Genomic DNA, 25,653 nt, shown 5'->3' with positions numbered 1-25,653 from the left:
ATAAGGGATGGTAGGTAGTGATGATATATCTTCATCAAAAATTAAAATTGGAGCCCTTTAAATTTTCAAGTTTGTTTTTCTTAGATAGGATTTTGATTCACAACTTCCAGACAGATGGAAATCAGTGCGTTTTCTATTTTAGAGAAAATAGGAAGTCATTATATAAAACTTCACTCTTGAAAACTTGTTTGCCAGTGAGATGTTATTGACTCTAAATATTCCTTCCAGATTACATAAATGGAAATTGTGACACCAATTTTAAAATACTCTTAATGCTTTTCCTGATTATAAATCAATCTATGTTTCAAAAAATTAGAAAATTTAAAAAAAAAAAAGAAGGGAATTAAAATTACCAGTAAAACCACTAACCAGAGATCACCATTATGAATGTTAGTTAATTAGCTGCAGATACTGGTAAGTTTTCTTCCCAGAACAGCAAGAAGGCAAAGCTTATTAGGCAAGGGTTAATGTTGGTCATAATAATGATGAGGTTTTTGTACTTTTGCTGTTTACCTAACATCTACTAGGTAGTGTGGAGATTGAGTCCGGAAGTTGAGTCAGGGACATTGTGGCAAACTGGGTAAGTGTGGGGTTGCACCGGGTACCAGACATCCTTTGCCTCTTCTGAGGTAACAAATGAAACCATCATCACCATCTGTTACAGGAAAGGAACAGGAAGTTTCACTTGAAGCTTACTTTTGGCTTTATAACTTACAAATTCACAAATAAAAGTTATAGCTATCTAAAATAAGATGAACCAATGAATAAGCAGAACTGAAAGAGATTAAGAATTTGTACTATCTTTTTAGATATGTAGCATGAAAATATATACTCTTGGATTGTTAGTATTGGTTGACTTTTTTTTAGTACAGATTATGATAGGATTGGAAAGTATTACAATAATTTTAGAGCAAGATCAAACAAACATCTTAAGGGACATCATTCCTATTGTCACTTTATCTCTTTTATGCAATAACTTCCCTGAATGTAAAATGACCGTTCTTGGTTATTAGATGACATTACTTAGCCATTTCATATTCAGCTTCTTAGGATGTAAAAGACATGTTATGAGTAACATGTTGAAATAGTAATCTCTTACAAGAATATCATCTGTGTTTTAAAATGAGTAAAGAATTTAGTTAGCTAATGTTTATAAAATTACTTTAGCTACTAAGGAAAAACTAAAGAAAATAATTTACTTATGCTAATTTGGTAATCATTGGTGAATAGACTCTTTGTATGAAAAAATATAATAACAAATAATAGTATGAATATTTGGGACATTCAATGGGCCCTTTTGGCCATATGAGTTGTAGTATGCTGTATCTTCATAATTAGTAAAGATATGGTTTGTGTTGTTGAATTATATACCTGATATGTTTGCATCTTTATGGTTAATTTTTTAATTATAATGAAGGAAAAAAGTGACACCAATAAATCAAAGATGAAGCTAACCAATAAAACCTGCATAATTGTCCATGTAGTCTACTACTAGTCCAAAAGACATTGTAGTCATTTTTTTTGCCCTTCTTGGGTTTTTTTTTTTTTTTGAAGAAAATGAGATTTGTTTTTCTAAATGTCCATCAGTGATGCTCAGTAAATTGGACATAAATTTATCTAAAGTTTCTTTCAATCCCCTTGTATTTTTGGTTTCAGTCCTTTCTCAGGAGTAACATCTTGTTTTAAGCTGGCTCTAGCTGTATAGTATCTTACTAATTTTTCTTATTTGTTTAAGAATTAAAGCTTTAACTTTTCAGGGAATAGCCTTTGATTCTATGTATTGGTGAATGAAGTCATGATCAGTCTCCTTATATGCTTTTTATTCAATAAACATGGATCCTACAATAGCACTCAAACTCTGTGATTCTGAGCCCACGTGTTTTAGCAGTTTGAATCTAATTTGACACAGTCTGCTCAACTTTCTTACTGATTGTAGATGTTGATCTCTAGGCTTCATTCAGTTTAGATGTACTGTTCCTGAGACATGGTGACCAGAAAAAGCACTTTGCTGCCTTAGACATATCTAGTCTTGAAAATGTTTTGTTTCTAAAACACTTTCCCAGGATTCTTTAGCATTGTGTTTCAATCTTTAGCCATAGAAGCAAAGTAAGCTGATTTTAGGAGGAATGGTTCATAGCTCTTCCTGAACATTTTTCTAGAATTTTGGTGACTGATAAGCTCTCGATCCTATATGTATATTTCTATGTTACTATTTTCTAAAGTTAATTGTTTAATACTAGTACACATTAAAGATCATCTACCATTGTTTTTTCTACTTAGGCAAATTTGAAAGTTTTTTTTTTTAGCATTTTTTCCTCCCAGTAAGCTTGGACAGTTCACAACTAACATAAGTTTCATATCACTTACAAACTTGATTTCTCCATTTGGTCTTTTTATTTTTCTTTTATGAATCTATATAAAACTGATTCATCAGGAATACTCCTATTAGTACTTCATAATCCAGAGAAGTTTCCATTTACCTCTCCCCTTTGCCTTTGTCTCTAGGGTGATTCTCTCTCGGTAAGAAAAAGTTTCATTATAAGTGAAAAACCTACTTTGTGTGTGTGTGTAAAATGTAAGGGTGAAACTTTGTCAGTGTTTTTGAAAATCTAAATAAATAGTACTCATTGTTTTCCTTTTGGACATATGCTTATATATTCCTATGTTCCTTCTTTGACTAATTTTAGTTTTATTATGGAGATTTTCAAACACACAAAAAAGAAAAAGAAAAGGGTAGTAAACCACTGTGTGCCCATCTGATCATCAGTCTGCTTTCTTTCTTCTTACGTCTATCTCTTCTTACTTTTTTCTTCTTAAGTATTTTAAAGCCATCTCCGAATAGTATATACTTTCATTCATAAGTAGTCTGATTTCTAATATATAAGCACTCAAAAAAACTCAACAAAACTTTGAGAATTTCATAGTATCTGGTTCAAGTTTCCTAAGTCATCTCAAAAATACCCCTCATAGATCATTAGAGAAGACTCTTCCTCAGATAAACCACAACTCCTCCAGGCATTTTCAGTGTTTATGTAGATGCCATCACCTTATCAAATTTAGAAATCCGACTGAGAGACTTTTGTTTCCAGAATCTCCTATGGAGTCCTTCCTATGAAGGTGAGTCACACTGGCAACCCGCCATTCTTCTCCCACAGTGGCATTAATAACAACATGCTGTACATTTTGGCCAACGTGTCCATATTTCACCCTTGAGTTGCTTTGGAAGTCTTGGGTGGATGTTGTCTGGTCCTGGTGATTTATTTACATTTAGTGTGTCACTTAGGTGTGGGAAAATCCTGTATTTTCCACTCTTTGTTCTAATACTTCTGATATGTCCACTTCAGAGCAATATGGAGGTGAGACTCTTTCTAAAGCCTTGTTCAGTCAACAACGAGGCAGATAATTCACTGATTCTCCCTGCCATCCCTTTATCATCCCTGAGTGACCTTTGGCCTTTTCCAGCTGGCTTCCTGACTTTGTTATACTTAAAAGGTTTTGCATTTTTCTTTGGAGTCCCTTGCGAGCTGCTCTGCTGATTTCTTCATGGACCATTTGTTTTTAGTTTGCCTCTACCCTGTTCTACAGTCCTTTTCTTCAAGAGTAGCAAGTTCTACATTTAACAATATTTGTGTGGCCCTTTTACATTACCAGCTTGGCATGAGTGGCTTTTCTTTAAGTGCTGTCTGTTTTGATTGGTTCTCACATTTTTTCCCGGCCTTCCAGCAAGGTGTTTTCACACAGTCTCTAGCGGTACTTCTTTATTTTGAAAACCTTTCTTATCCAAACATGTGCCTTTTCTCTTTCCTTCCCTTGCAAGAATTGCAAAACCACATGATGGAATTTGAAGCGTTCTCTGTCCTGCTTGAACGTCTGGGTCATAATGTGATTGCTGTCAAAGAGTGGTTCTCCCACAAGATATTTCTGGCTTCATTGCACAATCGACTCCTGAGGATCATGTGATCTGTGTCTGGCTATGGAAAGTACTATCTAACTCTCTTCTGCAGCCACAGACTTGCCTGGTAGCATCTCCCTTAGGCTGATATTAAGACTGGCTTTTCCATTGTTTCATTAACTGACTGGTGGGAAGGTATAGTTCAAGTGGTAGAGTGCATGCTTAGCACACTCAGGGTCCTGGGTTCAATCCTCAGTATCTCCTCTAAAAATAAATAAGTAAACCTAATTATCTCCCACCCCAAAAAGTTTTTAAAAAATTAACTGACTGAACAGTTGAAAATTAACAGACTGGCCAGGGGAAAGGTAGTTAGGCATTTATTTAGAATTTGGTTGGGGCCAATTTGAGATTTATCATTTTACCATTTATTTTTATTATTTCATGGCATGGACAATACATTATAGACAATTAGGACTTGATCTTAAATGTTGTTTAGATGATGCAGAGCAACAGTGTCTGGTAGAAATGTGAATTACGTATGGAATTTAGAATTTTTTAAAAAGGTTAAAAAGCAGAGGCTGTGGAGAAAGGGGAACCCTCCTACACTGCTGGTGGGAATGCAGTTTGGTGCAGCCACTATGGAAAACAGTGTGGAGATTCCTCAAAAGACTAGGAATAGACTTACCATATGACCCAGGAATCCCACTCCTGGGCTTGTATCCAGAAGGAAATCTACTTCAGGATGACACCTGCACCCCAATGTTCATAGCAGCACTATTTACAATAGCCAAAACATGGAAACAGCCTAAATGTCCATCAACAGGTGACTGGATAAAGAAGATTTGGTATATTTATACAATGGAATACTACTCAGCCATAAAAACCGACAACATAATGCCATTTGCAGCAACATGGATGCTCCTGGAGAATGTCATTCTAAGTGAAGTAAGCCAGAAAGAGAAAGAAAAATACCATATGAGATCGCTCATATGTGGAATCTAAAAAACAAAAACAAAAACAAACAAACAAACAAAAACAAAGCGTAAATACAGGACAGAAATAGACTCATAGACAGAGAATACAGACTTGTGGTTACCAGGTGGGTGAAGGGTGGGAAGGGATAGACTGGGATTTCAAAATTGTAGAATAGATTACACTGTATAGCACAGGGAAATATACACAAAATGTTATGATAACTCACAGAGAAAAAAATGTGACAATGAGTGTGTATATGTCCATGAATGACTGAAAAATTGTGCTGAACACTGGAATTTGACACAACATTGTAAAATGATTATAAATCAATAAAAAGTGTTAAAAAAAAAAGGTTAAAAAGCAACAGGTGAAATTAACTGTAATAATATATTTTATTTAGCTGCAATAGCCAAAGTATAATTATTTCAACATGTAATCAATATGCACATTATTAATGAGATATTTTATATATTTTATACTAAATTTTCAAACTCTAGGGTGTACTTTATACTTACAGCACATTTCAGTTTGAGCTAGCCATATTGCAAGGACTCAGTGGCCACATGTGACAGTGGCCACCATATTGGATCCTCTTTAGAAAACAGTCATTTAATGCTCTACAAACCATTCAGAATTTATATGCATATATATTTAGGGTTTTTTCTTTTATTGACACCTGTGGCAGCAGTATAACTCTGAAGGAGCCATTTTACCTGACAGTCAGAAGAAAGTTGATGATTTAACTGTATAACTGTATTACTCTAATGTACTTGGTATATCGTCTCTAATTAAAATAAGATTATCTTACAACTTATGAAATGAAGATCTGGCATAATAGACTCAGAATGTGATGAAAATGTTTTCATTAAGTGCTAAGATACCCTGCAAGGCATGGCATTTTATCTCAAGTCTCTGATAACATTAATATACCCTTTTAATCTCTGAAGCATTTAAGACTTAATAGGAACTCCTTAAAGAATGACAGAATTATAAGACTTGCAAGGTTACTTGAAAGTACTCATAGTCTTCCATGAATGTGAGCAAGTGTGAAATTCTTCCTTGGTGGAAACTACATAGAGTTTTGTTTACTCTCAGACAAGACTCAAAAGCCACACATGAGGGGGATGGGTGCAGAAGGGAGGAAAGCAGGGGTTAATGGTGTTTTCCAGTAATTGTCCTTGGCTTCAGTTATAGCAGTGTGACTTGGCTGCCACTCCTCCTTGGGGATGACGGCTGTGTGTGCACAAGTTGGGAACTCAGTACAAGTGATTTAGGAATTCCATTGTCACTTTACAGAACAATTTGTGGGAAACTGCAGTTAGGAATTCTCTCCCTTCTTTCCTGTGTATTTACTTGTTGCTTTCCTTTTGTAGAAGAGCTATGCATAGATAGTATCCATTACTTTGTTATCTGTCTTGCTGCAGGTCTCATTTTCCATTCAAATTACAGAAAGCAATATTGCAGGGGTGGTGGGGAGTTCCACTGAGTGCTTTATGTAATTTCTCACACGATGTTGAGTAGATGTAGAAATAATCTGCTGAGGATGAGGAGAACTAGCCTCTATTCCTCCCTTTGCTCGTGGTTAATACTCACTTTGGATGACTCTGGATTTACTTTTTCTTGTCTTACTTTTACAGCTATCCTAATGGAACAGCTTAGAGCTCATTAGGGAAAAGTTGCTACAGTATTAATCCAAGAGACCTCGCTACTCTAATAAAAACAAATGATAGATTCTGCAAATGTACCTTTCTAAACATTATGACATGATTGGCCTGCAATGTTTTGGTCCTGTAACCTTTGTTCTGTAAGAAACTGATAGCGAACAGTCTACATTCCCACGAGAAACTTCACTCTGCTAGATGCAATACAACTCTTCAGAGGAACCAGATGAGGGCGCTGTGATGAAGACACTGACATCTAGCTGTATTCAGTGAGCTGGGAGAGTGCAGGAGGAGAGTAGAATGAAGCATGTTGCACAAGCCACTTCCTTGGTGGGTCTCTATCAACACAGAGCGAGCTGGGCTGCAGGAGTTTGGCCACACCCTTAGAGAGTCTCAGTTAGCACACCTTGGCAGAGTCACCTGACTCTGCATTTTTAACCAGTGCTCTGAATGAAGTCAGTCACACAGAGACCTCACTTCAGGGAACATTGCCAAGCTCAGCAGAGAGACCAAGAGATTCTTTTCCTGACTCCTTGGTTCTAGCAGCTGACTAGTGTGGAGGGTTTTATTTTTTTTTTGTTTTGCTACCTTTCAACTCCTCTGGTAATTGACCTGGACTCTCTGACCATATGACTACTTGTTCATCTTTTGTCTCTAGTGGAATGAGAATTCACACTTCTTCCAACAGCCTGTTTACTCAGTATGGGACCCTTGGTCTCTGACCCTGCTCATGACTGCATCTCTGTCTTGTCTTTCACCCCTGACCTGAATCCCTGAGTTTCCCTTTACCCTTGGCCATAAACCCTGGTCACTTGAACCGGCATCTGTCACTCAATTGAACCAGTTTTATTTTAGCATTCTTTGCTAGTCCATCATTCTTGAAGCCTTCACAGCCATTGAATGCTTACCATCCTCAGGATGAGCCTGGGCAAAACAGATATAGGTCAGTTGTACTAACTGCAGGCTTTTTAAAAAAGCACTTGGCATTTGAGACTGTGGAAGAAGAAAAAGAGGAAGCAATGCATGGAGATCACAGTGTCTCATATAAACACCTCTGCTGAGAACATAATGAAGGTTAAATTGTGCCTGACACACAGCAAAGGCAACAGGGCTGCAGGTCTTAAAGGAAGTTGTTTGATAACGTTATTCTAAAAGCAACTGAATCTATGGAGTTGGTACCAATAAAAGGATGCTATTACAGGCTCATTTTCCAAACATTCTAAACAGAAACTGTTTCTTAAAACAAAATAGTCCTTTCTTTCTCATCTGACTAGCATTTAGAGCACTTTTCCTCAGCTATTGCAGAGCTTACAAGCTTATTATCAAGATGCACAGAAACCCAGGCTGAGGGGCGCTCGAGCTCCTTCTGACCTTTTCTCCTTCCTAGAGTTCTCTTTGCTTGTTTGACCTTGTGGATGACTCATTTTTTTCACTCAGTGCAAGCCTCCATGTCAGAAGTAATTCCTTTTGGGCTTTAGGAAGGCTTGGTGGTGTGATTGCGTTCACAGGAATTAGAAGGTTTGTGTGTCTGTGTATTCAGCCAGGAACTGACGGGTTTAGATTCTGGGTTTACATCAATTTTTACAATTATTTCAAGGTGTGGACTGGCAGATAGCCTTCGTCAGAATCACTTGGGGGTGCTTGTTAAATACTTAAGTTCCCAGGTCCATCCCGGATCAACTGAATCTGAATTTACAGGTCTGGAGCTCAGGACTTTTATCAAAACAACTTCTTTAGATGATTCTCATGCACACAAAAATTGAGATCCATTACTCCGACTGCCAGATCTCCTCATTTTTATAATTCAAATACCTGTGAGCTATTTAAAAAATATAAAGCCAAGGACAATACCATTTAGTGAGCATGCTTTTAGCACAACTTCACAAGCATATTGTACACATTTAAGCAAATATACAGCGTTCCCATTTGTGTACCTAATAACTTCTGTTACACAAAAGCCATTCAGTGCCTGCAGAGATATGTTTAAGACGGTCCCACTATTACAGCTGCTCTGGCCCTTGTTTGGCAAGAACATTATTAGGGTCTTACAGTTTCCTTCTTATCAGGCAAGCTTTCACTGGGTGAACAAACATTACTGATAGTGAAAGGATGGGAATCTAATTTAAAAAGAAAATTATACCGTTCTGTTTATAATCTCAGAAAGCATCTCCAGGTAGCCTTTCTGTTTATGGTACCCTGACCAAAGTGTGGTGACAGTGAATATTACTGAATAAAAGTGAGATAACTGTAACACGTTTTAGAGCTTAACTCAAGTTCAAAGTCTGTAAGTAATTATAATAAAAGGTCAATGAGGAACTGTCATGAATTGTGTCCACATGGAGCTTTACAGAGTTTCAAAGTGGCCTGTGCACATAAGGTGTGGATTACAGACCATATTGGTGAATTCTCTCAACTTCAGATGGTAGTTTCAGACCATGTTGACATAAACCCTGAGTACTTGGTAGGAAGTTATGACCCTAATGGAAAAGATAAGTTAGAGGGAAAAAACTGGAGGTAGAGACCTTTTGGGAAGATGTAGTGGTCTGTTGGGCTGTTGGCCTTGGTTTTCTCTTCTGGAATCTGTATCTCTATATATTTTTAATCACGTGGTATTTCCAACACCCAGCTGATTGGTCAAGGGGAGGATAGCTGGCCCAATCTGAATCAATTACATGATACTCAAGAGTATGGAATCTGGGGCTGTGAGCCATGTGAAGGAAGCTGGTAGCCCAGAGTTGGGTTTGGGTGGAGCTGGAGAAGGAAGTTCAGCAAACTCTTGCTGCTGACTACTCTGGCTCCTGACTTTCCTCGGCTTTTAGTTAAAATTTTGTTTTTGTTGAATGTATGAAATTAAGGGTGTATGACCTAACACAATTGCAGGATCTGGTTAAGCGTCTCCATAAAGCTGTGAACTGAGAACACACACCTGGCCCAGGATGCAGAGAAGCTGACGCGGAAGAGCCAGGGGAAGAGGGGACAGTTGCAGGTTTGGCTGCTGCCTCCTGCCGGTGGGTGATGGGTGAGCTGGCAGATCAGCAGTGATGTGTGTGCTACAGGAGGGCGCCGCTTCGTCTCCACAGTCCACCTTGCCTACAAGAGTCACAGACCCCAGGACCAATTCGGCTAACTCAGCCTTGAGATTCTGTTCCTTTGGAACCACTCTCAGAATCAAAATCTTCAGTTAGTTATTGTTGCATAATACATTGTAATAATATGTAATACAAAACTTGGTAGCTGAAAATATCACTTATTTACTCATAGTTTCTGTGAGTCAAGAATCTGGGAGCCACTTAGCTGAGAGATTCTGGTTCAGGGTCTCTCATAAGCCTACAGTCAAGTATCAGCTGGGACTGCAGCTATCTGAAGGGTCAAATGGGGAAGGCGCCACCTCTGAGTCACTCTTGTGGCTACTGGAAGGCCTCAGTTCCTCATTATGTGGGCCTTTCCACAGGGTAGTGGCCTTTTCCCAGACAAAATCCAGGAATGGATGAGAAAGAGCAAGTATCTAAGATAGACACCATTAAAAAAAGAAAAAGTAACCTGGTGCCATCCCATCACGTCTGCCATAGTCTATTCATTAGAAGTTAATAAATATAGTCAATACTCAGGCGAAGGGATTATACAAAGGCATAAATGCCGGGAGGTGGGGATCATGGGGGCAACTTGAGGCTTCCCACCACAACCTGAAATTTGCTTTCTTTTCTTCTTATGCTAACTTGAATTATTTTCTGTTGTGTGAAACCAAGTAAGTATTCCCTAATGTGATAGGGCTGTAAGAGTTTGTAATAGTCTAAGCAAGGGTTTGGGGTTTTGCAATGATAAGGGCAAGAGACAGACTAATAGAAATAAATAATATTTTATCCAATAATCAAAATATTCTGAAGTTAGAATTGATCATATTGGCAATATTGGGTACTGGCTTAGAGTTAGGAAACTGGGCTTGCCTTTTGGTCATCGTGTTTACCAGATACATGACCAAGAGCAAGTTTGGAAGCAGTTTAAGTCATAGTTTCCCCACCTATGAAAGGATACCTACCTCATGGGGTTGTTAAGTGAATTCTATGCATGTGCATCAAAGGGTCCCAGCAGGGAGCAGATGCACCCCCCTCAAGTCCAGTGATTGAGAAGAGTTTAATAAAGGGATATTCACAAAGATGTAGGCAGGGTTAAGGAGAGGAACAAGGGATGGTGAAACAGAGCAGTTATCACCAATGTGCCTGAAGGGGCAAGGGGGGAATCTCTAGCTCTAAGAGATGGTTGCCTGTTAGGGTTTTCCACGGAGGAACGCAGCCAATCTGCTGTGACAAGGTAAAGAGGGAATAACAACACCTCGATCTTACTTTTCTCCCTCCCACCGTTCTGCTGCCAGTGACTTGTACATGTCCGCTCAACCCATCCAGAAGTCAAAAGGCGAAGGAGCCTAAAGGTGCAGTCCAGGGGGGTCCGCCTCCCAGGGCACAGTCAAGGTCACAGAAAAGGTGAGGACACTTACAGAATGGCTCTGAGGGGCAAATAGAAATTATTCAGCATAGCATTATGCACTAAACACCAATTATGTTGAAGACTAAGTACCCAGTTAATGTTAACTATTGTTATAATTATTATTGCCTGCTAATGGCATACATGAATGGAGACAAGCTGGGTAGAAAGTGTGTGTGCGGGGAGGGTAGAGAGACTTCAAAGAACCCTCATTCTTCTATCCCAGCCTCAGGGGGTTCAGGCAGAGTGGAGTTTCTTGAATTGCTTAGCATCATGTACCTAGGTCAAGCTAGGAGAGAAATCTCGTTTGTGACAATAGTCTCTCCACTGGCCCATTAAGAGGAGTTCTCCTCTTCATTTTCTAATGATTTTGGAATTGCAGAAGCAGACTACATGGCATCAGCTCACAAGTCCTGAGATAAGCCTTCAGCCCCACCCCTGAGAGTCAGCCTTGCTAGGCACGTTGCCCCAGCAGCGCTCCGCTATCCAGCTTTCCTCCTACCCAGCTGCCTGCCTCTCTCGGTTCAAATAGCTGTGAAAGGTGCCACTCCCACGTAATTCAGCGCAGAGTATTCTGGGGTTTCCTGAGCAGCAGGCTGGCAACCAGCAACAGATGGAGAAGCTGTGGAATACCGAGGAGAGGCTGTGGGGAGAGGTAGGCAACGAGGCAAGGAGCCAAGTGGGCAGTCTGGGAGATGGAGGGCCAAAAAGCAGAGAGAGCTCTTGTTGCCAGAATGGAAGGATTCCTATATAGCTGCAGACTTCACAGTCCCACCTCCCCATCCTCCTCTCTTCCCCACTGTCCGTCTCCAAAATTCAGTAAGCCTCATTCACCCACTTTTCTTGTGTAGTAACGTGCCATCTCTGCCCCCGAGTCTGATGCTCCCTCCAAGGCTGAACTTCAACAACTCTATTGTGCCTTTAAGGAAGAAATCAACATGGTGCAGATGGTAGTTCAAACATATTTGTTTCTGTGTCATCTGCTCTGAACATAAATATCAATTCAGAAACTTCACTGTTGTAAGTGATAAGCTGAAACATCATCAGTTGTTCTTTAGTTAAATGACAGTAACAAAATGAAAATCACCATTAAAAAGGCTATATTTGCATATTTTTTATGCTGTCAAAGAACATGGCACTAATGTAGCATAAGGAGAATTCTTAAACAGAAACATTACAGTTTTCAAAATCTAAGGAGGATCAAAAAATAAATGCTGAAATTTCATTTATAAAAGGAAACAGGGAACAGTTACTTCACTGGCAGAATAATAAAAGCACTTTCTAGTGACATTTTTAATAGCATATTAATTCAAAATTGTAATTTTGAGAAGGAGTGATTCCATCTACATAAACACTAAATGCATTCTAAATGCTTGGTATTATCATAATGACTAGAAATTAAATTAATAATGCTAGGATAGTTAAAATCTGACGTAACCTTCTTGAATGTTTTCTATCTGCATGAATTATTTCTCATTCTTACTGAATTCTCCTCCTAAACTTCATTTGTTGTTTTAATTTTTCAAAGATCCAAATGATTCTTCAATTTTGGGAGTGTTTCACTTTTGAAAGATACCTTCCAAAGGCACTTACAGTAATTTTGAACTCACCAAGCCTTTTAACAGCTGTAGGGCCTGATTGGTCAACACATATGGAAACACGCATAGAATCATTTACACTGCTGTGTTTTCCAACTGAGATGGCTGAACTGATTAAGTACTGTTTCAGTCCTGAGTGAAGAGAGAGGGAACGATGTCTTTTCAATCTAAGTTATAACATCTGAACATAAAATTAAGACATCCCTAAGTCAGGGGAAGAGATTTCTAATCCCATCCTGAAGAAGACTTGAAAAGTCCTACAGAAGGTTTTGGTAGAGAGTCCTTAGGGAGAGTTCTCATTTCTTTTCTTCTCTTTCAAGTATTCATCAGGATGGTCAGCAAACGTAATCCTGCTGATCCAAGTGCCTTTAATGAGACATAGGGCAGCAGGCAGTCTTGGTTTCAGGAGGTATGTACTATTTAGGGCTTCATAAACTCAAAGTCAAACTTAGATTTTGATTGTCTGATGTGTGAGTGTCCAGGGTAATTCACAGAGAGTGGATATTTTCCCCAGGAAATGTAAATACAATCCAGAGCCTTAAGCAGTACGCTTTGCCCCAGCTCCTCCCCATTTTGTAGGCTTTTGCTTGTATTGAACAACTCTGATCTCTTTGTTTCCTAGACTACATCGCACCTTAAAAAGGGATTAGGACATACGACTGACACTGAAACATGGCATAAAACAAGGCAGATCGTGCTTCACCCAGGATTTGCCTTCCCTGCCAAAACATCCTGCTGCCAAAATGCCAGTGTGGGGTAGTCTTTGGCCACCACACTGTGGCCATCACGGCACCTAGACAAGACTTTTCAAGGTGGTGCAAAACAGCCACCTTCTCAAAGCTGGTGCTTGTGTTCTCAGACTTGGGTTCTCTTTGCGCCTTCCCCTAGCTTTCCCCAAATTCAAGTCTCAAGAATGGTACCAAGAATGGGAAAAAAAAAAAAAAAAAACAGGCAATGCTAAACTGTAAATTTCTACTATTAATTAGAAATTTTATACTCTGAGTATTTATTGTTTTTCAACTGTAAAACAATAGTGATACTTGTTTAAAAAAAAAAAAAAGAAACCAGTGTGCATTATTCATAGGTAGCTTGGCTTCCTAGACCTCCTTGCAATTTGGTTTTAGTGCGGGTCTCTACTCAGAGAATAAAAGTGCATTGCTAACATTTTGCCTTGGTTCCCAGCACTCAGTGAGGAAGTCCTAGCTCTTGGTAAATTCCTTTATACTTAGCTAAGGCTGTCCTTGCACTGAATTTGTAGCTCCTAATATAATTCTGTCCCCATAGCCTCTTTTTGGAATAGTTCATTGGACCCAGGACAGATTTGAATGGACCCAATTCAGATAACAAATACAACACAATTAAATCTCATTGGGCCTCCAGTTTACTTTTCTTATACCAAGGAGGGAAAGAGTAATCAAATTTTAATAATAAATGTGCAAACACATTATAGTCCTATATGCAATTAAGAAGTGTTTAATTTCCTGTAGTATCTTATAGATTTTTCTCTCTGGCACATTTTGGGTCTGAAAGATTCAGTGCCTTCTACCTACTAATCATTTTTATTAACTATTAACTAATCAGGTTCTTTGTATTTGAAATTTTAAAACAGGCAAGGATTGCAATATAGATTCTTAGAAGTAGGTCTTTTACAGTGGCTTTTCCTCTCCTCACTCTCAGTTCTTCCCTATGACAACATCTGGCAGCTGAACTCCAAGGTATTCTCTTTCCTCATCAGAAAGGGCTCTCTGCCTTTGCTGGTGGTAATTCATTCAAAATAAGTCTTTCATGTATAGCTGACCTCGTGGAAAGCAGGGTTCATTTTACATTTTCTGCCTCAGTAGCTTTGGAAGTACTGTTCTTAGGTAGCTAACATTTTTCTTTTTTACTTGCGTCTCTTCACGTGAATGGCTAATGATAGAATCAGGACCCCTGTCTTGAACAAATGAAATCAGACGAGGTGCCTCTTGTTCCTTTATTCCTGCCTAGATTTGTGTTTGAGTTTTATCTTACACATCAGTTCACTTTTTGGCCATTCTGATCTCTGCCATTCAGAGCCACTTAAAAAATTTCTCTTCTTTGAGAAAAGATCATAAATAAGTGATATTAATAAAAAATGAAACAACAGCATGTTTCCATCCTGACTATTCAAAGGGTGTGTGTATACTATCTGAAGATTTCAATCATGACCTAGCATTTGCATATTTTTCTAAATGAGGGTTATTATGTAGCTATATTTGGCAGTCAAGGTAGCCACAATGTGTCGTCCCCTTACGCTGCTTTGTATTAGATATTGAAAGGACAGAATGAGAGACAGGGAAAGAGAATGGCTTTAACAAATGAATCTGAGGGTTTGAGTATCTTCAGAAACAACAAATCATTTTTAATCTGACAGCTCCTAATTAAACTGATTGTGAGATAAAATGCACCCAATAAAGTGTCAGACTCTCATGAGTTAAAAAGCCTGCTGGGTTGTGAAAGGCTTTAAACCTTTTTAAACCCGCTAAACCTTCTTGAAAGTGGATGCCCTTGAAAGCTCTCATAGCAATGAGTTAAAGTTCTCAGCTGGGGGCTGCTGACATGTTGTAATGACTATAATTTATAGCACACCAGCTCCATACTACCCTCTGCCCCACCAGGGTGCTGCCTGGAAGCTAGAATGGCTTATGGAGGGTTAGAAGGGAAAAAGGGGAAAGGGGAAAAAAAAAGAAAAAGACTCCAAGGCCCCTTTATCAGCCTCTGTACTATCAGCTTAGACTTTCAGGGCCTCTTTCGGAGACTAGTCACTTTCAAACTGCACATGTCTTATTCAGCTTCTGGTGCTCTATGCTGTGATGGCATAGTTATGTTTCTGACTTACATAGCCAGTGATTCCAGGTTGGTTGGCAGAAGCTCAGAGATGACTTTAATTTCATTCATTCATTCATTTGTTCAACAAGTATTAAGTGAGTACCTACAATGTTCTAAGAACTGTTCTAAGCACTGGGATCGTGGAAACAAGACAAGCTTCTTGATCTCATGAAACTTAACATTCTTTGGGGTAGAGTGGCCAAAGATGAAAAAGAGACAGAAAAACAAGTAAACATATACATGAACAAGATAATGTCTGATATGCTATCACTTAGAAAAATCTGGAATTATCTTGTTCAATTCTTTCTTCTGGCTCCTCTAACTTTAAGTGGAAAGAGCTGTGGGGATAACTGAGTTCCCTAAAATTGGAAGAAAGAAGAGGGAAGAAGGGAGAGAAAAGTAGGAACCCAAGGACAGCATCTTTATAACATATTGAAACAAGTGTTCTGGTCTGGGTCATAAGTTGTCTCAGTATAATTTCAACAGCAAAATTTCCAAATAACCAGAGCAATGGCAGTATTATTGAAACAAGCATTTGTCTGGCCAACAGGTAAATTTGAAAGATACGTGATTTCTGACATGATAGTATAAAACAAAAAGTAAAGGAAATGACATGCCATCGTGGAGCAGAATGAATTTTGGTTTGATGTGGATTCAGATTGTGACTGTGGCTCTTGCTGTCCCTGTGACCTTGGCCAAGTTATTTCTAGCTTTACAAGTTACTTTACAGTTGCTTCATCATAAAAATGATATAATAATAACACATCTCAGAGGCTCATTGTAAGAAATAAGTAAAATATTATTTATAAAGTGCCCCAAACAATACCTCTCCTATAAAAAGATGAGTAGGACATCAATAAAGCCAGTCTTATTTTATACTTAGTCATAAATTGTAATTTTATGTATGTCATGCATCATCACAATCGATAAATCATAATGTCAATTCTTAAAATCCTCGGACATAGCTAGAAAAAAGTCCTTTAAGGGCAGTTTCATTACCTTACTCTCAGGTCAAACAAAGGGTTGCATCTGGAATTGAAGGAGTTTTGATTTTGTGTATTCAGGATCAAATCTGGCATAGTGTTCCTTTGAGTATGACCACTATTCAAGTCTTAGCTTTTGAGGCTTTTTGATACTGTGAAACAACAACTCAGTGAAGGATCAAAGGATGGAAAATTCAAGGTTGATTCATGCATTTTAAAGTGAGGATGCCTGAGAGAATTGGGCACAACATGAAGCAGGGAGATGTGCCAGGGAGATGGTAACTCAAGAGAACAGAAAGACCTTGATTTCAAAGAAGGGAAAAAAAATCAACAGCTTAATCTCTCTAAAGCCTCAGCTCCTGACAGAAAAATTTGCAATGATGAAAAGAAGGAAGCAAAGCACAGACGACTGGACCAATTTTCCCCTGAAATTACCAGGTGGTTGTACACTATCTCCAGCCTTTCCAGGGACGTCTTTGAAAATCTCTCCCACAGAAGCCCTTCTGGATTCCAGGACTTGAAGCAGTTCTTACCACTTTCTGTTCTGTTGTAGAATAAACAGGAAGGGATTATGAAGTAAAACAAGTCTGTCGCGTGTACCCTGTGATCTTACTGATTAAGTGTAATTTTTGGTTAATGATCCTCTATGAAAGTCCTTGGGATGCTATAGGTACCTAGTTTATTACGCACAGTCTTTAAAGGTATTGCTAAAGAAATTAACTCAGGCCCTGAATTAGGAATAGGTTTCTTTCTTTTTCAGTTTTCTGAAAATAGGATCTAGTTTGCCCAATTTCAATTTACAGTCCTTTCCTGGCAAATGCAATCTGCTCTGAGTGTAAGATCTTGCTCTTCCATGAGTTTTCTTAGGAGCTCACAGGTTATCTTGTCTCTCTTTTTCGCCTTCAAAGCCCTTTCTCATGGTATCTGGCCCTTCTGTGTACCAGGTGAAAAGAGGGTTGACAATGTGGCAAAATGAAATTGCCGTCTTTTGTGGTTGGCCAGTGCGGTGAGCATTCGGCCCCTTGAGGTATTTTTGTGCAGCTTTTCAGAGAAGCGTTGCCGCGTCTCCACTGAACTGATAACGATGAAACTTCAATCCCTGTTGCCTTCAATCATTTTCTTATTGTGCCAGCTCAATGACTTCTCTTCAATTCCAGTTTTCTGGCACCAGGTCTGGTGGACACTGGAAGAAAAATGCCTTTGGTGTGGGTTGCACTGAACTTCACTTTTAATTCCCTGTTAATGTGCAATCTGAAGTCTTATTCAGAGAAAGATTGTGTTCATGTTTGCGGCAAAAAGGAGTGCAGAAAAGTGACAGATGTAAGATGAGAGAAGAGGCAGCCTTTAATCATTTTGTTGTCGAAGCAGCTTTGGGTCACCCTTTGAAGAAAGCGTTTTCCTCACCACTTCTGGAAAACTAGAAACTCGTTCTCTTGCCTTTTGCAGAATCTCTACTCAGATGGTTAAACTCTGCACTGGATGCAAAATTTCTAAACCCAAGATCCTTGCTACAAAGCACTCCAGCTTATACATTCACGTTGCATAAGAATTGGATCCCATTGTTCTCACTGGATAGTGATTGGTGACTCAGTTAACGCTTCATCCTCGTAGAAGGCTGGAGAATGTTTGGTAAAACCCAGCGACTGAAGACCTCATTTTCATTTGTGATTGAACCAGTCATATTTCACAAAGAGGCTAAGTGTTTAAAGCATGTAATGTTTACAAAGTAAAAGCCTTTTCTCCCTTAATCCGTGCCTGACTATAATTAAGCAGAAGAGTTAATTTCATGTAAATCACGCATTATTGTAACTGGGCGCAAGTGAACATTCATGTACATCTTATTTAAACGAGAAATATAATGTTATTATGTGGATGCTGGTGCGGCAAAGTCTCAGTCCTCTGGGGGGACGTGGGCAACGTCACTGGCTCTTTACAAGACTTTGGTCTGTGAGCTTAATTACCTGTTGCCCAGCTTTGCTGGTGCTGTCCTGTGAAGAGCTGAGCCACTTGCCTTCAGAAGGGCTGGGAAGTAAAACCCTGGGCTTCCCTTCGCATTTCTCCCCTAACCTCCACTTCTAGAGCAGTCATTTTTCTCTTTCCACTCACCTTTTTGGACCTAAACAATACTTTCCAATGGTTTGCTCCACTTGGCAGTTTTGACCCATATTTCCCCAGGCAGACCGACCACAGATGGGTTTGTCTTCTGTAGGCAGGGGCTAGTCTGCTTCCTCCTTGAGCGTGTCTTTTCTAAGGCTGCTCCAGGCTGCTTTAAGACCCCAGAATTTTGTTTTCCAAGTGTAGCCAGATCAAATCACACCCCGCAGCCTGCGTGTATGGTTGCCACAGCACCTCCACAGCCAGAGAGGGAGGGCTGGCCCCTCAGTGCAGAGGATGAGCTGTTCTTTTGTTTTCTATCTAGAGAGCAGACCCAGTGCTTTGGCACAAGGTTGTCCCGCAGAATATAAATAATCTAATCTGCATATCTTGAGGTCAAGAATTGGGAGGAAGGAAATATGCACATGACAGAACTTTTCTTTTAAACACATTCTCCTCCTCACCCGGAGGCCTGAACAATCATTTTTGGAGTTGTGCCTTGGCCTCATTCTGCCCAGCTTGCCAAGCCTCCCAACCCTGTACACGCAGCAGGTTGGTCTTTTGAGACTTCAGGGCAAGAGGCCTTCCTGGGGCAGCACTTTTCTGCCCCCTGCTTGCTTGCTGCCATTCCACACGCCTGCAATCCTGTTTAAATGCTTTAGACGTGCTTCTTTTTGAAGGACTGAACGAACCATCTCTTAAATTCCTCCTCTCATAATTACCCTCCTCCTCCCAATCCAGATGTTGGCTATCTCCATCCCTCTCACCTTCCCCCTGCCTTTGATTCCCCTCTCAGTTCTTTCTTGCTCCTTTTCTTCTCTCGCCTTCCCCCGAGTGAGTGTTCTTTCTCCCTCGGAGGGTGTCTTACTTGAAATGCCGCTGGTCCAGAGGTTAGAGATATGAACAGATGAAGTAACTTCTAGCTAAGAATTTTTTTGCCCCAAGTAATTAGTTAAGGGGTAAGTGTGTTCACTCCTGGTCACAGCATTTTCTCTCCATCTTTGTTCCTGTAAAGAGACCTTTTGAAATAACATGTAGTAAAGCCTGTTGGAAAAACAGATTGTCTTTACTGGACTAGTGCATCCAGTAACATTCAGTGCCCTCTTACAGTAGCTACCTTCAGCTCACATGATGGGATGGTATCTATTTGTGTGTTCCTTTAAATGATATAATATTCTCATATTATTTTTAATTATTCAATTTTATCTTGTTTCAAGTTTAAAAGTTAGTTCAAGTCCTTTTCAAGATAATCAGGGTATATATATTTTTAATAACTAGAAGTAGTAACAAGTACATATCTTAATTACTGTTATTTGAAGTGACACTGCTCATACTAAGTGCTGGTCCTGAACCAAACTGAATGCCTCAGTTAATGCCAATGAGCAGTGCTTTACTCACACCGTACAAGGCAGGGGAAGAAGAGCCCCAGTTTGGGGAACAGCTCAGCTCAGAGGTCAACATCCTCATGTGCTGAGTTTAACTTAAGTGTGAACTGTTGGAGGAATGGCAGCTTTGGCATGAGCACCTTGAGGCTAAGTGATGGTTAAATGGCCAAATCCTTCTCTAGACCAGAGATCGGAGAGAGGCTTCCACACAGTGGGAAGAGAAACAGAACATCCTCGGGTAAGTGGAGGGTAAGCTGCTCTAATCTTTGGGTGTAGGTTGATCCAAGTTAGGCACAGGGACAATTAAGGAGAAATTCTGTGGATGAAGTCCCATGCTTTATGGGTAAACTTTGGACAGTTGCAGACTGCGAGACTGAGAATAGCTTGCCAATGGTACGAGAGCACTGAGGCTGGAAGGGTCCCTTGTAAGAAGTATGAGAACCAGTGGGAAATTAGTGTTATGGGGGAAAGAAAGGTAAAAGTGCAAACTGATGGCTTGGAGATGATCGTCATCTAAACTCTTCAAAAGGGGTAGGAGGGTGTAGCTCAGTGGTAGAGTATGTGCTTAGCATGCGTGAAGTCCTGGGTTCAATCCCCAGTACCTCTATTAAGAAAATAAATAAATAAACCTAATTACTTCCTCCACCAAAACAAACAACAACAGCAGCAACAAAAAATAAACTCTTCGAAGGCCTCACTGATTCCCAACTGAGAGGGATTGAAGCTTACACAAGAATCACACCATATATTGTGTAGTTTGACAAGTTATCCTTAAATGACTGTGAAACTCTGTAGCTTATTCTTTACTGAGCATTCAGCTTATTAAAATTATTTTATTGTCTTATAAAAACTTCAACATATTTTCATAGAATATATCTGAAAGGATATACACAAACACCATGGTGTGTATCTTTTGTTGGTAGGATTAATTTATGTGTTTGGTTTATCTATATTTTCTAATCTTGCTAGTTAAACAAGTGTTATTTATATAACATGTTTGTTGATTTAATATATTGTTGTGATAATTTGGGACATTACTCTCTACTGTGTTTTCATAGCCTGGCTCATAAAAAGTCCTTTGTTTTCAAAGACTAATAAGTCCATGGATTGTGGCAGAGAAGGGCTTTAATAGAAAACGGAGGCTTCATGAGATGAAGGAAAAGGTGGTTAGGATCTTGAGAAGAGGAGGGTGTCCAACTTCCTTGGAGACACCCACGGGGAGGGAGGGCATGGAGCGCTGTCCAAACATGCCCTGCAGAATGTGTTGACTGTGTGGGTCCTGAGAGCCGCTGTCTCTGGAGGTCACCACGCCTAAGCCTCGAGTGGAGGGAGTCCCTGTGTTGGATCAGGAAGACTGGCAGGTTTAACAATGGCAGTGGGACCACCGATAATACAGGACCAGGACTGCTTCTGCCCTCCCTCCTTCTCTCCCATAACACCTAATTTTGGACTTCTTTACTCTGAGTTAGGTTCTTGTGTTGTATTGAATTTGGTCACGTTTCCAGGGTGACTGGACCAGTAAAGTAGATTTTTGTCCAGAGTGAGGCTGGAAGGAGGCCTGACAATGACCGGGTGGGCTGCACATCACCCCCGCCTTCCTGATGTTGATTTCAAAGGCTTTTCTCATTTGCATATTTATGCGTCAGTTATAAAAACCAATGCCATTACTTGATCTAATCCTTCACCCTTCATATAATGTGGCTGCTCACCCAAAGATATCAATTAATTCAATGAAAAGGTTTTTGTGGTTGATATCCAGATGAGTGATTATGTAAGTGAAATGTCTACTGTAACTGGGGAACAGTAACAGCTGGTGCAGGAGCTGCATGAGGAGGAAAAGGGAAGTAGCATCTGAAGATAAGCATTAGCTGAGAGTCTAATGTGCCTTTGAGGTAATCTCTGTCATATTTCAATAGTCTGTACTGACTTTTCCTTAAGGATTCATGAAAGTAAAGAATTTGGCCCTGCAAAGTCACTGCAGTATTGACTCACTCATCCTGTGCCTGGAAACACACGAGAGGTTGAATGTTCTGTGCTTTATCAGGATAGACCTCTTTTAAAATGAAAGAATGATCGCTCCTCTTGTTTGAACATGATGCCAGTGGACCCATTTGAAAAAAAAAGAAAATGGAGGAGCTATATTTTTTTTAACTTTGTATTACCTTATTTTTCCAAAGAGACAAGAGATTCTCCTCTGAGTGAGCATGATTGCTCAATTCCTTCTGACTCAAACCATATGATTCCTGTTATGCTTTGTTTAACTGATGACATGTGGTTCTTCCTTCTTAATTACTTTTACAACAAATATTTATTATATCCCTAAAAAAATAATCTCCATAGTAGTGAAAGTTCACTCTGCGTGTCCTTGTTCAAAGCGCAACATGGAGTCTTGCTTATGTCTCATAACAGTCATAGGGAGTGTGGGAAGACGTTTTTTTCTGTTTTAAATACATAAAGAAATTAAGCAACTTGCTCAGGGTTAAGGAGTTAGTCAAGTGGAGCTTAAACTGGGACCCATTTTTCTCTAGCTTCAGAGGCCAAGTTTACTACACTTTCCTTGGAGGGACCCAATCCCAGTCACCCTGAATCACCTAATTCTATTTTTAATTTTTTGAATAGAGCTTTTAATTTTCCAGCCTTTGTTGTTGTTGTCTGTTGTTTGATTAATCCTCATCTCCACTTCTTTTGCTAGAATGTGAGCGTAAGAGTAAAGATCTGTTATCCACTTTGTTGCTACCTAACGGCACCCAGAATAGCGTCTGGTATGGTGTAGGCACCCAATAAATATTTGCTGAATAAATGGAGACAATTGGCAAGGCACTAATTTTCTGCCTTCTTGCTCCCAGGCTAAGGGAAAGACAGACTTGCATGGACAATTAAGGAATAACATGAAAAATACCATAACAGAATTAGGAAGACAGCCAAGGGAGTTACGGGGGCCTCACTGATAAGCTGTTACTTGCTCTGAGTGTTGTGGAGAGAAGGGCACAAAGAGAGCATGGGGAGGAGAGAAATCTCGGAAGCAAGAGGCAGGGTCTGTGTGCAGAATGATGACATCATTCAGTGTCTCGCACCTCCTGGAGGGTCCCCAAGCTCTCTGAACCAACCATTATCATAGCCTTCCTTACATTCTTTGTAATTTACTATTTACCTCTCAGTCTCCCCTACAAGGCTGTGAGATCTTTGATGCAAGGACCCAGGATGATCTGATCTCTTTCAGGCTGGGGCTTTGCTGTATTTATCCTCATCTCATAGGTTAGTATGGTGCTGGTGACCTCAGTACATGTATAATGTATAATAAATGGGTGATGAGTGATGAATGAATGAATGAGTGAATGGCACAGCTTAAGAGCAGTTTATTTAAGGAGAGTTTTGAATTTAAGTTGAGCAGCAAAAATAGCTAATGTGGTCTGAGGTAGCAATAATAAAAGTATAGTGCCTGGTTTGCTGAATACCTAGAATCTTAGACTTATGGAGATTAGAAGTAAGACCTAAAATGTGAGATGACTTGCTCATGGGTCCACACCAAATTCGTAGTCAAAGTAGGACTTGAATTTAGAGATCATGGCTCACAGTTAAATTTGCTTTCTGCTAAGTTCTACTATATTCTGTGCTGGTCAGGCCGCAACTGTAGTAGACTGTGCATTTCTGAGCACAGTACTTCTGACAAAGTAGAATCTGTCCAAGGAAGCATGATGCAGATGCTCAGGGGAAGTATAAACCATATCACATGAAGATCAGGTGAAGACATTAAGGATGTCTCACCAGAAGAAGAAAATACTTGCAAAAGTGAGTGGGAAAACATGATATCTGTCCTAATATTTTTAAACATATGAGTCATTATTCCTTTGCTCCAGAGAGGAGAAATAGAAGCATAGGTAGAAACTATAGAGAATCAAATTTCAACTCAATATGAAAAAAATGATCTCAAAATTAGAATTGTCCAAGAATGAAATTCCGAGTGATACAATATATGCAAGTAGAGGCTGGCTGATTATGTCAGGGCAAGACTGTGAGTTCCTTTAGAGCAGAGGTCATGTTTTGTTTGTATTTCCCTAGGACCTAAATGGTACCTGGCGCATAGTATATGCTCACTTAAGATTCATTATGCATCTTTCAAAAGGGATTCCTCATGGGGTGAGTGAGCATGGAGGTGAATAGGAGTGTACTGTATTATTAACTCAAAGGACTTTTCCAACCCCTAGGTTTATGGTCCCTTGATCATAAAAATTCACACAAAGTAATGCATCAATATTTAATGAAGCAAGTCATTTCATACTCTTACAAGTAAAAGCCAGTGAATTGTTGTTTCTTTCAAACTCTACTAAGCCCTGTGATGTTGCATTTTTGTTCCTCCTTTAGGAAAAGGAAAGGTTTGTTTGCCACAACCCCATCTTATTCAAAGGAAATCAGGGCTCGTTACATCTCTGCACCTGTTAACCAAACTAAAATTCCACGCAGAAGTTTAAATGGAGTTTGTTTTGTCAAAGTAGACTAGGAACGATTTATGGAAACCTGAGTGATGGTTATGCCAATAGGTTTACACTTTCCAAAGTGATGACTAATATAGAAAATCAGGTTTTTCACAGAGTCCTAAATCCTATTTAAATTGTCACCTTTTAAAAATGTTTTAACAAATATTTTAAATATCACTTCAGGAAACTTATTTTTCACCGAATAGTTTATATTCAGAATGTGTTGGCTTAATATCTGTCCCTCTCTTTTCTTGTGTGTGAACATGAAAGTGTCATTCCTTTTAGTCCATGCAGAGGTCATTTGAAGGAGACAAAGAAAGCTTTATTTGGATTTACTATGTTAGCCACAGAAAGCTATGAAGAACTAAATGGTAATAAGGCAGTTGTTTGATTTGTTATTTTCATCTTATTCTTTGAGAATTTTCACAGTTTATCTTTTCCCAAAGGGGTCATACTTATTTGTAAACTCAAAAATCTGTATCAGTTTCCCACTAAGGTCTTTCATATGCTATAGGATTAATTTTCTTTCTTATGTCATCATATATATATATATACATATATATATATATATGCTTAAAACACATTTCTCTGTTTTCATGAAATATTATCATCTTAGTTCCACTTCAGATAATAGTGCTGCATTAGCCGCAAAGATATTCATGAGGTATTTGGTTGTGATTCTAACTTAATTTTTAAAGACCCATATACTATAAATATAGCAAGGTGCTTTTGAGAATTCATGATTTTGGTGTTACACATTTAATGATGTTATTAAAATTTCCCCCTAGTTTTTAATTCCAGTCACCTAAATGGAATAGATTTTGTGCTCTGTGTATTCCTAATACGTAACTTGTTCAGGATCTTTCAGATATATGCACTTAACTGAGAGATTCTAAGATGTTTCCCAAATAAAAACCAATATCTTCTTTCCTTCGCCTTTATGAGTTATAAAACAATTTTCCCTCCCATTCTTCTTTTATTTAATTTATATGCCAGAGATTTTTCTGCTCTGGGGCTGAAAATGGAAGACTAGGGAAGAAAGTTGATGAAATAGAGATGATTCAAAGATCTGAAATATTTTATCCTCACTCGATATAAAGTAAATTATTTTTTCTCTTTTCCAATAACCATCATTTCCCTTGATCTTGGAATCACTCAAAACCTAGCCACTGAGTCCTGTATAAACTAATGCTCTGTCTCTAGATGTGGAGAAAGATAAAGTGCTGGTACCTGTACAGATTTTACTAGTTTGATTATATTTACA

General features: G+C 39.1%; 1 long non-coding RNA gene across 1 annotated transcript; it reads left to right on the top strand.

The window, feature by feature from the left end:
* Window positions 1-479: 479 nt before the first annotated feature.
* On the top strand, window positions 480-10,993 carry LOC116663878. Its single transcript, XR_004320240.1, has 4 exons — window positions 480-556; window positions 5,909-5,913; window positions 8,792-8,801; window positions 10,983-10,993. It is a non-coding gene; the product is annotated as an uncharacterized LOC116663878 (long non-coding RNA).
* Window positions 10,994-25,653: the final 14,660 nt, after the last annotated feature.

This window comes from Camelus ferus, chromosome 5 (assembly GCF_009834535.1).
Source record: "Camelus ferus isolate YT-003-E chromosome 5, BCGSAC_Cfer_1.0, whole genome shotgun sequence".
Classification (NCBI taxonomy): Eukaryota; Metazoa; Chordata; class Mammalia; order Artiodactyla; family Camelidae; genus Camelus; species Camelus ferus.
This window is presented reverse-complemented; position numbering and strand designations above follow the sequence as displayed.